Here is a 7,840-nt window from a genome sequence, read left to right as displayed (position 1 = left end):
ACATTGTATTTTTGCTTGTTTTTAGATATTGACATATACTATTGTCTGCAACATATAATTTTAGCTGTGTGCTGATCCATTTCTGTCCTGTGGCTGGCAAGATGAATGATGGCTCCACCTCCCACTGTGCGTCTGATGGGAGACCTCCTCTCCCTGAAAGGCAGGAAGTAGCCTCATAAATAAAGTGCTCCAGGACGACACCAAACTGGTTCTGGCTGGGTTCAGTGATTTGTGACTCTTTGTGAACAAAGACTTTTGGGGTATAAAGATCTGTGCAAAACCCCCTACACGGTGTGTTACTTCTGGATGTCAAGACGAACCTCTGTCCGTGTAACGAGAGGGAAAGGACTTTGAAACTTTTATCCATCTTGCTGCAGCAACTACCCAAGGGCCTGATTTGAGCTTGCCTCCTGCTGAAGTCTCAGGGACATTAGACTTCGCTCATCAGCCGTCCGGATTCCTATTTGAGAGGGATTCTACTTGCAGGTGAGGCCTCTGTTGAGAATTCCAGAGCCTCTGGTTCTACTGCGGGGAACGTGGGCTGAAAGTCATCACATCGCTATTTTGGGCCGCCGCAGCTGAGGAGCTGTTGCCGCTGAGAGCCCGCATCTGCCTGTGTTACCAAAGTCATTGTGATAGCTATTGTGGGCCGCCGCAGCTGAGGAGCTGTTGCTGCTGAGAGCCCGCATATGCCTATGTTACCAAAGTCATCGTGATCGCTATTGTGGGCCACCGCAGCTGAAGAGCTGTTGCCGCTGAGAGCCCACATTTGCCTTTGTTACCAAAGTCATCGTTATCGTTATTGTGGGCCGCAGCAGCTGAGGACTATTGCCGCTGAGAGCCCACATTTTCCTGTGTTACCAAAGTAATCGTGATCGCTATTGTGGGCCGCCGCAGCTGAAGAGCTATTGCCGCTGAGAGCCCACATTTGCCTTTGTTACCAAAGTCATCGTTATCGTTATTGTGGGCCGCAGCAGCTGAGGACTATTGCCGCTGAGAGCCCGCATTTGCCTGTGTTACCAAAGTCATCTTGATCGCTATTGTGGGCCGCAGCTGAGGAGCTGTTGCCGCTGAGAGCCCACCTTGGCCGTCCTACGAGAATCATCGCTATCTCTATTGTGGGCCGCTGCATCTGAGGAGCTGTGCCGCTGAGTGCCTGCATTGGCCATTCTACGAGAGTCATCGCTATTGTGGGCCGCTGCAGCTGAGGAGCTGTGCCGCTGAGTGCCCGCATTGGCCGTCCTACGAGAATCATCGCTATCGCTATTGTGGGCCGCTGCAGCTGAGGAGCTGTGCCGCTGAGTGCCCGCATTTGCAGTCCTACGAGAATCATCGCTATCGCTATTGTGGGTCGCTGCAGCTGAGGAGCTGTGCCGCTGAGTGCCCGCACTAGTCACCACTTCGAGGATCTTGTTATCACCTGTGGGTGCCGCTGGGTGCCCGCCTTTAAGCCCCGTCCCAGGATTATTGTGAGTGCATGCCGCGGACCGCTACAGCAGGGAGCTGTGGCTGCTGCGAGTCCGCCTGTGATCACCGCGGCTTCCTTGTGAGGCTGCGTGCCGTGCCCCTTTAAATCTCAGGTACATTGTGAATCACTGGGTCGCGTGCACCCCGGCCTCGAACCAAGTTTGTTCCACACGCTTTTTGAGTGTCTCTATTGCTTTGAAGTGAATCTGTAATTATGTGCATTGTGGTTTCTTGATCGCTTTTGAGCCTTGTGTTAAGCCTATATAAAGATACTTATTTTCATATAGCTACCTGTGTGGTGTCCCTTTGTAGTGTCTTCACTGCGTTATTGTGTATGGTTGTAAATGCTTACACACTGCCTCTGAGAAAGGCCTGTCTGCTCGTGCTACGTTACCACAGGGTTGAGCAGGGGTTATCAAAGGGTGTAGCCCCTTACTCTGACTTAGGAAGATGGATCCCTAATTGGACAGCGGCGCCAGCAGCTGCCAACTAGAGATCCCCACTTCTAACATCGGGTGATTAGTGTAAAGGGAAAGTCAGTTTTTGTCTTGCCGTTAGACGCGGTGTGGTAATTGTCTACTATAAGTGTTTGCGGATGCTGTTTTAGGGTTCTGTGTTTGAAGTTCTTTTTAGCATGACTGGATAGATTTTCTGGGTAATTTATGGACCATGAGTTGGGTCCGTACTGCATGAGTGCCGAGTTAAGTTGGAGGTTTAGCGGGCGCATAGTTAACGAGAGTGGCGATTTAGCTGGAAAAGTGGTGTATCAGGGCTTCTGATAGGGTGACCAGGTGTCTTGGATTTGCCCGTTTTTAACTAGCTATCCCTGCAGGTTTGGGGAAATTTAGCTCCTGTCCTGGTTTCTAGAGAGGGTTGACTGAAAAACGGCCAGGGGTGCTTTTTTTTATATTTTAAAAGGCAGGGATATATTGCAGTTGTTTCAAGAAAGCAATTAATTAATAGACAAGCTTCTGGGATTGAAAATTGGGTTTAATGTATGCTCTAACAGACTGCTCTGTAATTCTTTGCTGAGGAGCACTGTTATTATGTGCCTCGCTTGGAATAAACTGTAGTCCTTCTTCTATTTTCCTGAAAAATGACATGGTTTTTGGTTTTACAGTTTTGGTCCCCCTAGCGCCTCCTGATGATATTGAAGGCAGATTCAAAAGGGGTGTGGTGTCACGCTTCCGTATCTAGTCATAGGATCCAGGAGGGAAGTGGGGGGTAAAGTACGACTGGCTCGGGTTTGCAAAGAGGGCGTAGAGCACGAACAACATAGTTGTGGTATATCTAGGTTAGAAGAAAAAGCTCTCACTTCTGTATTTGTGAAGCGACGAGATGGGGGGTTGAGAGCTCTATGGATAACCCGTCGAAAGTCGATCAGGTCAAGATGGCCGCATCATTTACTGTAGAGGACAAGTCCTATTGCACTTTCTATTAATAGGATGTCATGGGGAGGAGTCCTGTTCAGGTTTCAAATTCACTTAAGCCGCAGGTCTCCAAACTCACAGCCTCTTGTTTTTCCACTCTCAAATGGCTCAAGAAAATTGTCTAGCTGATTCCTTTGAATACCCAAAGAACGGTTTTACAGGCCTTGATAACATCCAGCTTGGACTATGAGAATGTTCTATACCTGGGCGCAGACAAGTCAGTGATCCGCCGTCTACAGATCATCCAGAATGCGACTGCCCGCCTTCTCTTTCGGCTGCCTAGAGATACTTCTGTCTCTCCCTTGCTCCATAAACTTCGCTGGCTCAAGGTCAATGGACGTATTACATGTAATACCTTGTGTTATATATGTTCCGAGCTAGGGGGGCGTGGCTAAGCAAGCCACGATGGCGGCCATGCATTGCTGAGGCTCCGCGCTCGGGCACCTCTCCTAATCAATACAGAGCGTCACTGCAGGTGCTCAGCGGACCTGGGAGCACCGGAATGTGCCTGCACGGCGGCACGGTACCTGCGGAAGCTTGAAAGCATCTGCCGCTTCAGGACCGGGGCTTCTCCGGATGGAGCCGCTCGCGCCACACACCGGAGTTCAAGATGGCGCTGGGACTCCTCTAGATGAGGCGAGGGACAGCGCTGGGAGAGACCCCGAGGACGTCGGCGCATCGCGCTCTGCCCGCTCCGACCTCCGAGCGGTGTGGACCGGGAGCAGACCCAGGAGGAACAGTGCGGAGCGCCACGACGCGGCCGACAGTCGGCGCCCCTAGTCCGCCCGCCATCTTGGGTGCTGTGCGCCCATCGCGCGCCGGGAGTGGACCCCGGCGCTGACATCGGACGCACCAGGTACTTCTCACGGCCTGTTCCTGGAGGGACTGAGGGAGAGCGCTGGATCTCGGCGGGGGCGGCGGTCCTGGAGGTCCTCCGACCCTCGTATTCAGCTCCTGCCTGACCTTTACATGGCCGCTCGGATGGCACCGGACCTTTCCATGCACCGCCGGTGAGGCCCCTACCTTCGTGGCTGCCACGGTGACAGCCTCCCCAGCAGCACCCGAGAAGGCAGATACACCCCCGCCTGGCCACAGCAGACCGCTTGGGAACCCCCTGGTGCCTCGGGGGCCCCGGATATCGGCGAGGGCCGGTGCGACGGGCCGCGCCAGCGTGAGATGGTGGCGGGCCCTGCACCCTGATCGAGGCGCTCCGGATGTCGGGTGTAGTGGGCGCACAGTGAGGCCCGGAGAGGACTGCGGCTCTTGGCAGGGGCGACGCGAGCCCGGGTTCCTCCCCCACCCACAACTGGACCTCGCCAACCTCCATGACTGTGAACTGCGGGGGCCTTGACTCCTCTACGGGCTCCTGGAGGGGGCTCTGTCCGCACGGCGACTGCGAGGATAGCCCTCCGAATTCTGCGGAGCACACCCCCTAATGCATTGAGACGATGCCAGTAATCTTCCACCCGCACCATTGAATACACGTGTGGTCTCCGTGTGGGTGGCCTGCTATTGGGAACAACTCGCCCGCAGCTTCCCGCGCCTGACATAGGCGACCCCTGTGCCTTGACTGCAGTGTGGGATCCGGAGTACCGGCTCGGGTTGCCCTCCTCCGGCGACGTGCTCCCGCCATCCATCAACACCGTGGGGGCCCGCTCCATTCTTCTTTTTGCGGACCCCTGGCACCACTGAGAGCTCTTGAGACCTGATCGACAGCTCCGGGCCCCCCCACACGCAGGGTGAAGATGGGGAAATCAAAGCCTGCGCAGCACCACGCGGTCCCGGAAACAGCACCGGAGAACATGCCAAAGGCCTCGACCTGGTCCCCCAGTACGGCACCATCCTCGGACCTATCAATTTCGGATAAACTGGATAAGGTCCTCGCCGCCATCGAACTATCCCGCTTGTCTATGGAGGAACGCCTTGGTACCCTGGCGACAGACGTCAACCTTCTCCGAGACGATCACCGTAAATTGGCTGACCGGGTGCGAACAGAGGAGCGGACACTAGCAGAAATACAGCCAATGCTAAAGGAACACCAGATGACGCTCCAGGGAGTCCTCACACGTCTAACCGCGGTGGAAGAGCGCGCACAGGACTTGGAAGGCCGCTCGCGACGCTGCAGCATCCGGGTGCTGGGACTGCCGGAGGGTGGAAACCCCATAGACTATATGGACACATGGCTGAAGCCCTTCACCCCAACATCAGACCGAACAGCATTCTTCTCCATAGAACGAGCTCACAGAGTGCCCACCCGAAAACCCCCACCTGGCGCGGCTCCTCAGCCACTCCTTGCTAAGTTCCTGCACTTCCGGGACCGCGATGCGGTGCTTCGAGCGGCGCGACTGGCATCGCCACTGCGGGTGGAAAACAACCAGATCATGATCTTCCCGGACTATGCCCGAGCAGTACAACAGCAAAGATCGTCCTTCCTGGACGTAAAGCGGAGACTACGAGACAATAATATTCAGTATGCTCTGCTCTTCCCGGCTCGCCTCAAGATCCTCCACAAAGGTTCTTCTCCTTTCTTCACGACTGCGGAGGCCGCACAGGACTGGGCAGATCAACATTGCTCGCGGGCACTCAACCCTCATCCTCAAAGGGGCTCGCCTCTCAAAACTTTCCGTGCTCGGAAACGTCCCATGAAACTCTGCAACATCGAGTCGAGAACAGCGAACGGCTCCCACGACTCGCCTGATCTTGAACAGATTATGCGGGAGAGGCGCGAAGCTTTGCAAGCTGCAATTGACCTGCGCTCCGCGCAAAACTCGGAACCCATAGACCGACCCCCGCACCTCTTCTCATCAGAAGGCGAAAACGACAGCGATGGCACCGCCTCGGGCGTAGACCTGGTGGCGCCTCCCCATGCCACTACACAAACGGCAGATGGACTGCTAGATGGACAAACCTCTCCTATTTCTTCTTGAAGTAACCCAGGCCTACAGACTGCCAAATTGTATCCTTATATGTAAAGTTCGCCTTACGCCCATTGTTTAAAAAGCGGGGATTGACACCCTGCACATGACGCGCATTGCTCCTTCTACATGCCCATTTAGCGCGCGGCTTTGCACTTGCAAGTCGTCACCCCCTATCACATAGAGCAGTTATCCCCCCTCGTGTTACGGGAGGAAGTTTGGACACACCGTTTCCTAAACGATGAGTCCTTTGTATTGGGACAGTTTCCCGCACCCCCACACGTTGTTCATACCCCGGTTCATACATCTCCCATTCCGCCATGGAGCTCGACACCACAGAATATTCGATTGGCCAGGCTCCCCCTCCGCCTACTCCCCCCAGACACAGCGCATCTCTAGGAGACCACTAAATGATTCACCTAACGGGCGCCTCACCCAACCCACACGCAGTACTGATTGCTCATGGCAAAGCTGACGAAAAACGCAGACATTAAAATACTCACGCTAAATACACTCGGTCTACACACCCCACGTAAACGCTATACGATCTACGCCTATGCGAAGTGGCAGAAAGCGCCTATCCTTTGCCTGCAGGAAACCCACCTTAACTCAACCGAAGTGGGCAAACTGTGTGCAAAGTGGTGTGGTCTTATCTGTGCCACGACCTACTCATCCTTTGCCCGCGGAGCGCTGATATGGATCCGCCCAGGAACCCCATTCCGGGAACTCAGGCGGGTGGTGGACGAAGAGGGCAGATTCGCCCTCCTGGAAGGACTCTTAGATGGTAGGGCTATCCTCCTGGGAAGTGTGTACGCCCCGAATGTAGACCAGGATAAATTTTGGGACCGACTCACAAACACTCTTGCCCAATTCACGCATGTACCTTGGATACTGGGTGGGGACTACAATTGTATCCTGGATCCAAGACTGGACCGGTCGCACCCCCCACTCCCGCACTCCCCCACCCACAGACAAATTGAACGATTCAAAGCATGGGTTGCACACTGGTCACTCACAGACGCATGGAGACTGCACCACCCCCAGGCCCGCGTCTACTCTTTCCACTCCATCCCGCACAACCTGCGAGTCCGGCTTGATCGTTTCCTATGCACGGCAACGCTTCTCCCGCAAATACGTCACTCAGATTATTTAGGCAGGGTCGTCTCAGACCATGATGCACATCTTCTAAGCCTCCAGTGGAGACCCCAACACCCCCATGTACCCACGTGGCAATTATCGCGGGATTACCTAACGGACCAAGTTTTTACACACGAGCTTCATAGTAGCATTCAAGACTACTTTACTCACAATACGGGGACCGCGTCGTCAACCCTGATCGAGTGGGATGGCTTCAAGGTGGTAGCCCATGGGGAATGTAGGTGACCTGTGCAAACACGCCCTGTGGCGCGTTTTAAGTTGGGGAATTAATTCCTCTTCAATCCTGTGGTCCCCTGGGGGCCAACTAGCCCACCAGGTACCTCCAGTATGCGCCAGGGAGCTGCATTGCAGAGAGGTATTCAGAGGCCACGCCCCTTTTTACAACACTGCAACACAGCTCCGTGGCGCTTACTGGAGGTACCTGGTGGGCTAGTTGGTCCCCAGGGATCCTCAGGATTGAAGAGGAATTAATTCCCCAACTTAAAACGCGCCACAGTGCGTGTTTGCACAGATCTCACCTCAGGCCCCGCCCCCTACCTTCACCACTGTGCAAACGCGCCCTGTGGGGTGTTTTAAGTTGGGGGATTAAGTCCCCTTGAATCCTGAGGTCCCCTGGCAGCCAACTAGCCCACCAGGTACCTCCAGTATGTGCCAGGGAGCTGTGTTGCAGAGAGGTGTTCAGAGGCCACACCCCTTTTTACAACACTCTGCAACGCAGCTCCGTGGCGCTTAGTGGAGGTACCTGATGGGCTAATTGTCCCCTAGGGGGCCTCTGGATTGAAGAGGAATGAATTGCCCAACTTAAAACGCGCCACAGGGCGTGTTTGCACAGTATCACCTCAGGCCCCGCCCCCTACCTTCACCACTGTG

This window comes from Triturus cristatus, chromosome 2_1 (genome assembly GCF_964204655.1).
Source record: "Triturus cristatus chromosome 2_1, aTriCri1.1, whole genome shotgun sequence".
In the NCBI taxonomy this organism is placed as follows: Eukaryota; Metazoa; Chordata; class Amphibia; order Caudata; family Salamandridae; genus Triturus; species Triturus cristatus.
The sequence above is the reverse complement of the archived record's forward strand: the minus strand, read 5'-3'. Positions refer to the sequence as shown.